The sequence below is a fragment of the Mercenaria mercenaria genome, chromosome 18 (genome assembly GCF_021730395.1).
Source record: "Mercenaria mercenaria strain notata chromosome 18, MADL_Memer_1, whole genome shotgun sequence".
In the NCBI taxonomy this organism is placed as follows: domain Eukaryota; kingdom Metazoa; phylum Mollusca; class Bivalvia; order Venerida; family Veneridae; genus Mercenaria; species Mercenaria mercenaria.
In genome coordinates, this window is record NC_069378.1 from 14,590,000 (window position 1) to 14,602,811 (window position 12,812).

Sequence of the window (12,812 nt, forward strand, 5' to 3'; positions counted from 1 at the left end):
TTAAAACCCATACTGAAAAAAACAATCAGCCTATTTTATAACCCACAGCAGGTTAACGCAGGTAGACTACCACGCTTAATCAGGTAGTAAATAAGACAGTTCCTGAATCCCCATACAAATTTATCCAGTCGAGAGAACTTCCGCATTGCTAGATTATTCTTTTCAATATGGCGTTGTATTATACATCGAATATTTATCAACTTAGGAATGCTATTTTAAACAGTTATAACAAAGGATATGTCTTATAAAGTTAAATAATTAAAGAAAGGACTTATAAGAACACTACAAAGATATGATTATTCGAGATTTCTACAAAGATACCTTTAGTTTTAACTGTATATTTAGAGGGGACGGATACAACCGTATGATGCAAGAATGGAATTCGTTATACTGTGACAAATATTACGAACTTACTTAACAACATGGCTGGAATTCGTTATACTGTGACAAATATTACGAACTTACTAAACAACATGGCTGGAATTCGGATAAATTACAAGAACGGAACTTACACCCAGCGAACTGCTAACTGTTTACAAATATATTAAACTTGAAAAAACAATCGACCAATTAATAAAATCGAATAAAAAGGATATGATTTTAGACTCTAATAACAAAGGATATGTGAAAATATTATTGAAAAATGAAAAGAAAGGATTTAGTACCATACACACCCAGAACATTTTGCCATATTGAATCAGACGACACACTAGGACTTTCTTTGCTAGTATAAAAACCATACAACGGTAGAATTGAAGGAATGAAACTTTATTTTACAGTAGTTATTCAACCGTAGGATTGTAGAACAATCACATGTATGACTGAACATTATAATACTTCCATCTTGTGAGAATCACTCAACCGTATACTTATGCCATAATCCTACGCATGATTGAACATTATAATACTTTCACGTTGTAAGAATCACTCAACCGTATACTTATGCCATAATCATACGCATGGTTGAACATTATAATACTTCCACGTTGTGAGAATCACTCAACCATTTGAATATGGCATAGGCATACGCATGATTGAATATACGCTTTTGGGAGTAGTATGGAATATAACGTTTATGGTACATTTTTGTTAGTAGTAAAGAATATTATGTTCTTGATACATTTTAACTCTTTTTATTAAAATAATTTATAATTGTTTGTTCATTATGTTTTACATTGTTAACTTTTAACATTTTATACAATAAATCATAAATGTTTATACCATGTTGTAACATTTTTATGAAAAATAAACAATAGTAACCACAGAGTGTACTTGTTTTGTCTTGATATTGTATGTTGTTATACTTGACTCCGGGTATATATTTAATTACTTCTTTTGGTGGAGGAAGTCCAAATGGGTCAAAGTACATGTTATTTACATAACAAACTCAATGTGTTCCAGGTCCAACAGAGTCGTCCAAATTTATAATTCCGCACTCGTCCTTTGCTTTTGTTTTTGGTAAATTATTTCTACTAAATACACCCCTAAAGTTTTTAATTTTCAATTGTTTAACCCATTGTTCAATTTCAAAGTTAGAAATAGGTTTGTTTATAATTTTTTTTTTTTACTATAGGAATTCGTCTTTAAGGCCTCCTCTGAGAATCAATCTGTAGTCCTTTTCCACTTAACAAAGATGTAATCAAAGGTATCCCTAGACTAGCAGCCAGCATACTTCCATAACCCGCCGTCTTGTTTTTGTTTTTGTGTTAATTTAATCACTCCAGATCCTACTAGTTGCTTTCTTTGATTAGGTGTAAGATATGGCGATATAATATTTTTCTTATCATTAGCTACTGAAATCATACCATTTCCAAGTATTTTACTTACACCAGTACTGGCAAGCCCAGACAAAGCGCCGATGCCTAGAGGAGCTAATATTTTTGGAACTATTTTTGCTGCCATTGGAAGTAGTGTTTTTCCTAACAAACCAGCTAAAGCTCCTAAAAATCCACCATTTTGACCTTGACTGGACATTTGTCTTTTCGAAATTGTAATTTCTAATCCCTTATTATTTCTAATAGACTTTTCAATTTGATTAATTTGTGTTTTTGTTAAAAGTAAAGGGAAGTTTCCACGTAATTGTTCATGTTTTAATCTAAACGTATGTGGAATTTTATTATTATAAGCTTGTGCTAAATTTTTTTTTCTGTCCATCTGTAAGATTAACTTTATATTCAATATAATTTGATGCCATTATATAGTTTATATTTATTTTAATTTTTACTTTATTTTAATTTAATTTTATTTAAACAATATCAAGTTCATTTCCAATAGTATTTATTTCAACTGTTTCCTCACACAATACAATTGCGTAAACACGATTATTAGCTGCTGGTGGAATATTTAACTTTTGTCAGGTCGTTGTAAATAAACAAATACATGTTGTGGTTTTGTTATACCAGCTGTTATTCTAAAGGTTATATTATTTTGTTGTATATCAGTTGATTGTTCCACCATATCCCGAAGGTATGACCATCTTGCTTTTGTAAATCTTTCAGCAATTAGATTAAGTCCAAATTCATTGAAAATTAAACGCGGAACCCATAGAATTAATTTTGTTACAATTACTCTACCAGCATCAGCAGCATTAGCTCTCAAAATTAGTTCATCATCATCCGTCAGCTGCAATGTTATTTGAATTTGACTTGGAGGTATAATATTAGTTTCTAAACCCTGAAAAAATGAATAATTATTTAATGGAATTTTAGCATTTACCTCTTTACCACCCTGGATTAATCCTTTTCTAAAAGCAAAACCTTTATTATCATCAGTAACAGCAGTAGCAGTAGTATCTAAATAAATAAATTCATTTGTTCAAGTTGATTCTGCATAATCTTCAGACAATTCAACCAGATTCTTTACATTTACTACCTTATATAAATTGTTACAATCATAAACAATTTTTCCATTTTGTTTAACCACTAACTGATCAAATAATGAAGCTGCATTATTAATTAAAGCAATTTGATCTCCGTCAGCATAATTATTACCATTAGCAAGTTTATTAACTATAAAACTTACTTCAAAATAACCATTAAACCAATCAAAATATGAACTTCTATCATTAATTGTAAAGTGATATCCGTTTTTATAAATTAATCTGTTAATACGTTTACGTCGAGCTGAAGCTGCCGCAGGCGATAGGGAACCAAAGTTCGCTCCCGATCCTGACAATAATCTATTTAATCTTATATTAATATCCTCTTCCTCATTATTTGAATTTGTTTTTTGTAATTCCTTAGCAATTAAATTACCAACTGCCGGAGAAGGTTTCTTTTTAAGTTTTTCAACAATTTTATTAGCAGCTAAATTTCCAACTTCCACCCCAATCTTTTTTGTTCCACTTTCAAGTGCTGCTTTTCCTGCTGTTTCCAGAGCCTTTTTTCCAGCCTTGCTAATTGAAGATGCAACTCCACTTGAAAACAATTTCGTTAAAGTGTCAAAGATACCTGAGCCATGTATATTTTCTTCTCCCGTTTGAGTATCAACTTAAATAAATATTCCTTTATTTTAGTCATAAACTTTCTTGTACATTATATAAAACTAAAATTTATAATTTCATATTTCTTTTAAAATTAGTGTAAAACTTGTTTCAACCCCATTAAAATTAATTAATCTACCAAATATGTCTGTAATATATATTCTTGTTGAATTTATAATATATTTATTAATTTATTAATTTCAGAATATCCAACTCTTTGTGGTTCTTTTGTAAATGGATAAGCTCTTGTTAAATCTGCAGTACTTAAAGCATAGATAATATCACTAAAATTATCATCAGCAAGTGGATTATCAATAAGATCACAATGAATGTAAATTGTATCCACAGAGTTAGTTATATTTGGTGTTGTAGTTCCCCATTCAGTATTTCTCAATGCTTTTTTCTCAAATCCAAGCAATGTATGAAAATTTGACATTCTTAAATCCAACATAAATTTATCTTTAATTGAAATCAAAATCTTAAAACTACTTAAATCAAATTCCAAACTTATTGGAGCAATGTCTGATTTATCAAATTCAGAATCATCATTACTTATTAATGTTTCCCTTATATAATTATTAATATCTGTGTAACTGTAAGAACCATTTGTAAATATATATAATTTCTTTCCATTCTTTACCATTATTGTAACGAATTCTTTTATTGTCATATTCGTCACTAATATTATGCCAAGAGTAGGTCATAGTGTTAATACTATCCAAACCAACAGCATAAGTTTTATTTTTATCTAAAATTAAAGAACGACTAAATCTAATTGTAAAATCACTTGGAGTATTTGTATTATCTTTAACTGTTTCAGAACTTAATACTATTTTTGTTCCATTTTATATATCATTAAAATTTAAATTCAAGAAAAATATTTTTTATAAAAAAGTTCGTGTTCTTTTGGTAACAATTCATTCATTTTTATAATTCATCAATTATACTAATACCTTCATTTTTTAGTTCTTCATTATTATTTCCAGCATCAATTGAACCACAAATTAATTCCAAGTCTTTAACCAATTCTTCTGGATTACATGAACAAACGTCATAACCTTGACTGCCGGAGGCATTGATGGAATCACCCCTAATTACTTTTTTAAATTTCATAGATCTTTTATTGATAGGTAATCCTGATTTTTCTGTTAATTCTTTAAATATTTTTCTAGAATGAATTGAATGTTTTTTATTATTATATCTTTTATTAATCAAATCAATCAAATCATTATCTACTTTAGTATTAATTACTTCTTTTCCAGTTCTTTGATCCTTTGAAATTAATTTGTTTTGGCCATAAAGTTTATTAAGATCAATAATTAAATTACCATAATGTCCATTTGGTGAAACTTTACGGATTGTGATGTTTTATTCCTTTTCCCATATATTTTCCTTGGCTAAGAATACCATAGATTGTTTCTCTATATTTTTTTAAAAATTATTCGACTTAGCTATTATTGTTTTCTTTTGCTTTAGATCAAGATCTGTGGGATTTTTCTTTCTGGTTATTGCACCAGAGTCATTACCCAATTTTCTTATATCCTTTGATGTTCTTTTTATGATATTATCTAATTCTTCCTCAGTCATTCTTTCATCAGAATTTTTAGATTTGCTATGAAAAAGTTCAAACACTTCTTGTGGTGTGTTATATTTTTCTCTATCTAAAAATTTTAAATCAATGTCTTTATTAAGATCAACTGTAAATTCTTTTGGTCTTGCTCCCAATTCTTCTTCTGATTTATATGATTCTACTATTTCTTTTAAATCTTCTCCTAATTCATCCCGAATTTTTTTTGACATTACCATTGCCTCCAATTCTGACCCTGGCTGAAATTCTTCAGGAAATTCTTTAGTATCTTCAAACTTATCACCATCCGTATCCATATCCAAACCCATATGATCTTTTGGTGGTAATAATGGTAGTGGTTCTTGGAATAGCTGTGGTAAACCCTGGTATGTTTGTATGTCTTTCATTTCATCACCTAGTAACACTAATTGCTCCTTAATTCCAGGTAATGCTTTTAACTGACTTGATAATTTTTCTTTTTGACTTTCTATTCCTTCAGAAATTGGCCTATAAATTTCATTATACATATCCCGATTTGTAGCTTTTTTAATTTTTTCTCTCATTATTTCTTCTCTAAGAGTTCTCATCTTTTGCCCGACTGAGTTTTTTCTTATTCTCATTTCATTAAGTTTTGATTGCTTATATATATAATGTAAGATAATGTAAGATATTGTAAGATAATGTAATATAATTATATAATGGAAATTCCAAATTATGATACAAAAAGTAATGCCAAGCACAATAACTTTAAACAACATTATCCTTTTATGCCAGATTCATGTTTTAGAATGTTAATATGTGGATCTTCTGGATCTGGAAAAACAAATACATTAATGCATATGATACGAAAACCTCTTATATATTATGATAAATTATACCTATATGCTAAAAACCTAGAACAATCTAAATATCAGGATTTAATAAATGACTTAAGTCAAATTGCAAAAAGAAAAAGAAAAATTAAAGTAGATCCAAATGAAATACTTGAATATTCAGCTGATCCCAACCAAATTGAACCCTGTGAGAATCTTGAATCAGAAAAACAAAAAGTAGTAATATTTGATGATTTTGTATGTGAAGATAAAAAGGTTCAGAATGAAATAACAAAGTACTTTATTCAAGGACGTCACAAAAACTGTTGTGTTATTTATTTAAGTCAGTCTTACTATAAAGCACCAAAAGATATTCGGATTAACTGTTCACATTATATTTTATTGAAAGTCCAAGTAAACGGGAAAATGATATGATTTGTAATGAACAAAATATAACCCTAACTCTTTTGCTAATGCAACAAAACAAAAATATGATTTCTTATATATTGACAAACCAAGGAAGTTTTTAAGAAAAAACTTTACAGGAATTATATAGATGGGAGTTTTTAATGATGTAAAACAAATAAGTGAACCTGACAGTATAAGTAAAGTTAAATTTGATAATGATTTAAGTGATTATGCTACTAAAAAACAATTTTAAAAACTTAAAAAGGAAACGGAATCGTATGTTCACAGAAATAAGGAACTTGATAACACAATGAACAGAGCATTAGATATGGGAGGTAATGAAATAATCAACCTAGGAGATCCAGATAAACCCAACGATGCAGTTTCAAGACGATTTGTGTTTAAAAAAGTTTAAAGTGTAATAGATGACTATAATCTTGAAGATATTAAAAGTATAAAACAGACACTAGAAGCAGAAGTAAAGAATATTGAAGATTTAACAAAAGATTTTAAAAATAATTCATTATTAATAGTTGAATTACAAGATAAAATTGAAGAAGAAATGAAAGCTATGGTTGATTCTATTAAAGAACTTGAAGAGAAATCTGATTTGTCAGATGAAAACATAAAAGAAGTATTTCGGGTCAACTTAAACATTTTATTCACTCAAATTCAAGATTGAATAATAAAGATAGTATGATTAAACACGAAGAACTAAAAGACAAGATTATTGAAGCTGAGAAAAAGTTACAAAATATGTATAAGTTAGAAATCAGAACAGAAATAAATAAACTAAATACTGACTTTACAAAAAAACACCAAGATTTACTCGATATATTTTCAAATAAATTTGCAGAATATAAATCTGAACTGGAAAAGGCAGCTTCACAAAGAGGTGATGACCATGACACAGCATTAGATAACCTTAAAAAAGAGCTTAATTCTAAAATAGAAAATTTTAAGAAACAACTTCGAATTTGGATTAGTACTGTTGACACACGTCACAATTTAAAGTATGCAGACTTAAATACACTTACAGGTTTACTACAAAAAGATATGACGCAGCTTAATGCTAAAGTTGAAAAACATTAAAATGAACTGGACTTTGTAGTTGAAAAATCAGTTAAACAAGGAGAATCAATTACTGCTAATGTTAAAGCAATTAATATAATTAATGATCAGCTAGAAAATTTTAAGAAGAAACTTCGGATCTTGATTAGTACTGTTGACACACGTCACAATTTAAAGTACGCGGAATTAAGTACACTTACAGAAATATTACAAAAAGATATCAACGAATTTAATGATAAAATTAAAAAAATAATAAATGATCTGGACTCTGTAGTTGAAATATCAGCTAAACAAGGAGAATCAATTACTGCTAATACCCAAGTAATTACCACTAATGCAGAAGAAATTACAAAAGTAAAAAATGTTTTCTTAAAAATTAGCCAGAACAAAGGGTGTTGTTGACAATTTGTCTGCTTCTGAAGTTGCTACAACAAAACGAGTTGACGATTTAGCTGAAGTAATTCTCGAACATGAAAATAAATTTGCAGAATATAAATCTGAACTGGAAAAAGTAAGACGCGAAGTGTTTCTTTTTGAATACAAAAGTAAAGATGATTATAAAATATCACGCGACGGTCTTAAAAGATATTTTCGCATATCAATATTAATGAGAAAGTATTATGATAGCCATGGTGTTTGGATATTATCGTTATATACTTTGTTGGATTTGGATTATATTGAAGGGAAAGGCCTGGTTAATGTGGGCTATTTTGATTTATTTTATTTGGAATCTGGAAATATCGTAGATTATAAAGATTTTATAAACATAAACCAAGAATATAAACTAGTTGTACCGGATGTACCTTTAAAAAATGTGTTTTCAGTCAAAAAAGCCGGAATTTATATAATAGATACTAGGTTTTATTTAAGGCCAAATGAAAGGGGGAAGCAACATGCCCAATATCACATTTAGTTTTTAGGTGGTGGCGAGAGGGTTTTATTGGTGAATTTCCCTCCGGGAGTGTAAATATAACACCCGTGGTTAGTGACATCAGTAACATCAGTGACCTCAGTGACGCTGATATAGTATATATGTTCGGTAACAATCCGTCAGTATCTGTGTATGAGAAAAAAATCAAAATTTATCTAACAGAAAAGACAATGTTTCACATTAATCCTTATAACGACGATCCAACATCCTTCGATACAGGATTTTTTCTTTTGCCAGGTAGTTATGTCAAATTCTACATATTGGAGGAATATATAAATTATAAAGAAAGTAAAATTTTGAATTAAAACTTTATTTAAAGTTTTAATTAATTACTGTGTTTTTATTTAACTGGAATAATTAATATAATGGGAATATTCAATAATATTAATGAAAAAGTAAATAAAATAGAAAAACAAATAATAAGAAAACCTCCATTGTTTTTAACATGTTATACTCAAGATACCGATAGTGGACTATTTCAATGGAAAACTGTAAATGCTAGTCCTGGTTTAGTTCAAAATGGTAATAATGTAGCAATTAATTTTAATTGCATTTTAATTATTCTTGTTGATGCAATTAAATTAGATAAAGGAGAAGCTAAATTACAACTAAAAAATAAAGAAAATGTAATTCTTCAAAGTTACGATGTAAAAAATAACAGAAAAAATGAATCTATTTCTATTAATTATGCAAATGAATTTAAAATGAATGATGTTATTTATATTAATTTCTTAAACGTTATGAATATTCAGTTAACAATTTATGGTTCTATAATTTAAGAATAAGCTAATGTATCAATACCATTATCAAGAATATATCTTTTATCGCCATAACATGATAAAGATGTTTTATTTATAGCATAACTGGAAAGATTATGCTTATCAGAACGAATAACTTTAATGGTATGATTACTTTGGGTTGAATTAAACAAAGTATCTTTGTAATTTTTATGAACTATTGTTTTGTTAACAACATGTTTTTTAATTCCTTTACATTTTTTAATATTATTTTCGTTTTCTAGTAAATATGAATACATTTTACTTCTTAATCCAACAAATTCAACAGTGGGAATGCCAGCAGCTTCATCTTTGAATTTTCCAATTACTTTTTTATTATTGTCGAAATAAATTTTTGAATTACTATCATAATCACTATTATCAAATAAATATTTGTCCTTATAAAAATCCTCATATACATCTTTGGTTTTTATTTCATAACATAATGAATCAGTGTCAGTGAATAAAAGCTTTGCTGAGCTTCCATACTTTTCCTTAATGTAATTATAATGAAAATCATACATTAAATATTTTGATAAATCTAGAATGCACATTCCAACATAACAAGGTCTGTTTAATAACAAGCTTTCTTTTATTCTATGAATACCAAACAAATTCTTGTTAAACATCGTTGAACTAACAAATGAAGGTTTGGCAATATATTTTAATAAAAGGTTTTCATCATGAGTTAATTTAATATTAACCCTCTTGCGTAAATTCTCCATCGTCTTACCGAATACAGAGTTGTTCATTAACTTAAAAAAGTCTTTTTCAAATGAATTTTTTGCTTTAGATCTTTTTTTAGTATTAAAATCAATATACATTTTTAACCAAGGACATTCGTCAAAAGTTAATATTCTATGTATTTTTGTTACTTTTAACCCTAATTGTGTATATAGTTCAAGATTTTTATAATGAACTACATAATTTTGTTTTTTCATTAAAGTTGGAACTAATTTTTTTACATTACTTTTTCCTATTTTAAATTCTGTTTTAATATTTTTACTATAATTTGAAAGCCATTCGTCTGGTATTTTGATTTTTTCAGGAGCCAAAGGATAATCATTATGTACAGTATGTAATTCTTTTGGATATTCAAGATCACATTCAACTATAAAGTTAGTTTTATCTTTTGCAATTAATTTCTTGAATTTTTTTTTCGGATATAAATTTAAAGTTTCCAGATGGTAAAGGTCGGCACATGGCCCAACCGTAAAGATTATTGGCGTCGAGGTATATAATGTATTTAAATTATAATTTAGGATCATAATCTTTCATATATTTATTGTTTGCTTTACTGTATCTGTTTGAAATATAACTTATTCCTCCTCTCAGTCCCTTTTTAATAAAAAGATACATATCAATATCAGTTATTAAATCTAACTGAATTCCAGTCATTTTTAACATTGCATCCCAAGCTAAACCAGGACTACTAAAATAATGACAAGGGTCCAATTTGTAGTACTCTAAACATAGTTTTCTAAAATTTTCGAATACATTAGCTAAAAGTAATACGTCAGTTTTTAAATATAGATCATGATATTCTCCCATTGTTTTAATTTTAAATTTATTCCAAACATTTATAGCATGTTCATCGTCTTCATTAGATATGAGTGTTTCATTTAAAATTGAATAAAACTCTATTTTAGGATGTAATTTTGTTTCTTTGAATTTTTTTAATGAATCCATGTAATCATATGGATAAACGCCTTTTGTTTTTAATGATTCTATATTTTTATCAAATTCTTGAGATAAATATTTAAATTCTGGAATATTTTTTACTAAGTTATCCAATGATTGAGACATAAATTGGAATGAATCAATAAAGACCAAGTCGGAAATCATAAATGCCATATATCTTTCCATATTGTTAGGAATAGCATTAATTTCTTTTTTAAATTTTCCTATTTGTTGCATAATAAAATGACCGTCATAACCTCTTAAATTATGACAAATAACAGGAATTTTGTGTGTTAGTCTAAAATTAATATTACATTCTGAGTGACCACTTCCTCTGAATTCTCCTGTTATATGACAGTGATCACGTACTTTGATTGAATCTTCTATATATTCTTTTTCACAGATATGACAAAACTTTTGTTTTTTAAATTCAATTTCGTCTTTTTTAGACATTCTTAATTCTTTGTTAAAGTGCTCTTTAAATATTTCTTTACAATATTCCTCTTCCTCAAGCATTTTTTCAATAAATTTATAAATTGCATTAGGGCCTCTATAAATCTGGGTTGGTTTAGTATAACTGTTATCATAACAACAAACAACTTTATAGCCGTAACCACAATCTATATGATTTTGATATGGTTCAGTAAATGAAGATTCAGGTGATGGTAAAGCAATTAAAACTTTCTTAGTTATTGATTCAAAATCAGCATAAATTACAAAAGGTACTGCTAAACCTTTATGATAACTTTTAAATTGTACTTTACTTCCCTCTTTTGGCATTTTTACAGCTTGAACAGCATTAATAGCTAAACAATTTGGTATGTGTTCATTTAATATTCTTTCTTGAAAAAAATGGTGCAGGCAGCATTTACAAAAATGTTTTTTATGCCGATCTTTGGTTACGTTACACATTAATCTATTAAAGTCTTTTATCCAAACATAATGTTGTCGCTGTGTTATTTCGTTATTATTAATTAGCAACATGTCACAGTGTTCTTCGTATTGATATTTTGATATTTACAATGGATAAACGCCCGTAGGTTCTTCATAACCGAATATATTAAATGAAATATCATTTAAAACTTCTATTTTAGGTATTTGATTTAATGTAACAGGAAACTTTATTCCTTTATAATTAAGTTTTTCTATATGTTTTTTATATTTTGAAACTCTTTGGGGATATTTTGTTGTAGGAAATTTGTAGGCTAAATGACACCATCTAAAACATTCATTATCATCATTCTTTACATTTATTAATCCTTTCATTGGATGTTGTAACGGTTTTGGTAACTCTAAATAACTTGAAGCAGCCAGTGGTGTATATCGGTTGCAATAACGTTTTTAGGATTGTTTCGAATATTATTTGGTCTGGGACAATCACATAATCTTTCGACATTTTCTTCTTCAGTTAATAGACAACCACAGTCCCATTCAAATAAATTCTTTTCTAATAAATAAGGATCTATAACATTTTGTAATTTATCAATGACATGATTTTTATATTCATCGCTAACTATTTGATCAAGTTTTCATTTAATAACGTTTCTTCTTTTGAGTACTTTTTTATATGAATTATTGTCTGGATTCATTATTTCTTCTAAAATGCTAGATAATTTTGGCATAATCATTCTATCTACTTTTCTATTAACCATTTATGTATAATATACTTATAGAAAAAAATCTCTAAAAACGCACGTAAAATTTAATACAGCTCTTCGTCTTTTTTACTTTTATATCCGTTAAGTTTAAATTCCTTCATGTGCATTTCAAGAGGCATTGAATAGTTTTTTTCTTCCTGCATTCCTAATAGTATTGTAAAAATATCCTGAATAACTTTATTTGGATCTTCTTTGCTTATTTTTCCAATCCGTGCTTTTCTTATTAGTTGTTTTATTTTGTGGTGGTGCAATTTTGAAATAGCCTTTTGTTTTCAACTTTTAGTCTATTAATAAATATAATAATTATTGATGGAACAGCGCCAGCAACTGCTACACATAAAGGAATAGCTGGAACAAGTGCTAATGCAGCCGAGCAACCAAAAATACCTGCTGTAATCTGTAATCCTGTATTTACTCTTCCACAAAAC